Source organism: Dama dama, chromosome 19 (assembly GCF_033118175.1).
Source record: "Dama dama isolate Ldn47 chromosome 19, ASM3311817v1, whole genome shotgun sequence".
Classification (NCBI taxonomy): Eukaryota; Metazoa; Chordata; class Mammalia; order Artiodactyla; family Cervidae; genus Dama; species Dama dama.
This window is the reverse complement of record NC_083699.1, coordinates 10666715-10667828: the sequence shown is the minus strand read 5'-3', so window position 1 is coordinate 10667828 and position 1114 is coordinate 10666715.

Here is a 1114-nt window from a genome sequence, read left to right as displayed (position 1 = left end):
CGCCTCCTCTCAGCAGCCCTGTCGCGGAGGCGGAGCCTGAGCGGCAGGGGGTGGGGTGGGGTGAGGGGACCGGGAGCTCAGTGGGTGCCGGGAAGGCGGCCCGCCCCGCGTGCGCGTGCGCGCGCGCTCGCGAGGAGGCGCGCGCGAGGTGTGCGTGCGGGGCCGCGTGCTCCCTGGAGGAGGCGTGTCCTCTCGCCGCTGCTGTGGCCTGGAGGGTCCGCGTCTACAGGCGTCTAGGGTCGAGCAGCTGTGAGGAGGGGAGGCGCGCGCCGCGTGGGTGGGGCGAGCTCCACCTGCCTGCGGACAGATGGAAGGGTCACTTTGTTCGGAGGAAACCCGAGGGAGGATGTGAAACAGAACAACCCGTTTTTGTGCGGTTGGCTTTGTTTATTTGCCTCCTCACCAGAGGCCTCCTGCCGCTGAAGCCGCCGACCCCGAGAGGAGGTTATCGGCTGCTATGGCTGCTGCGGCCAGACGAGGTCGCCCGCCCCGTTCCGGACGGGCGGGCCCGCACAGCACCGAGGCGAGCGCTTGCCCGACCTGGTTGCAGGCATACCGGTCTCACGGGAAACATTCGCAGCATTGCAGAAAGGAAACTTTGTTTTGGGGTGTTGAGGTATAAGCACGTTTATGTGTGTTTTAAAGGATACAAACACCGTGATGACTTGTCTTTTCATTCAACAAATATTTTTCGAGTGCGGATTGCATGCTGAGGGCGAAGTGGAGGCTTAGACTACAGTCCTGATCTGCCCAGACACCTTCCCTGTCCTCATGGAGCTTTCGTAGCACCATGTACTTGCCTCTAAAATATTTGGCGTATATCCCGAATTTGCAATATTTTCTGGATTGTAAAACATCCTGGATGGTGAATCAATCTATTGAATATTTCTTCAGCGGTGGAGGAAGAAGCACTATTCATATAATCACTATATACGGAGAAAGTAGGCCCTGGTCAAAATCAAGGAAAATTAATCATGACTGTATCCCCATTAGCTGGTAGAAAACGAACACAGCTCCCAAAGAGTTGCTCTCATGTGACCTGAAATCTAAAGTGACTTAATTCCTTAGCTTGGAGCCATTATGGGCTGAAAAAGTCAGTATTAATATAACCTTA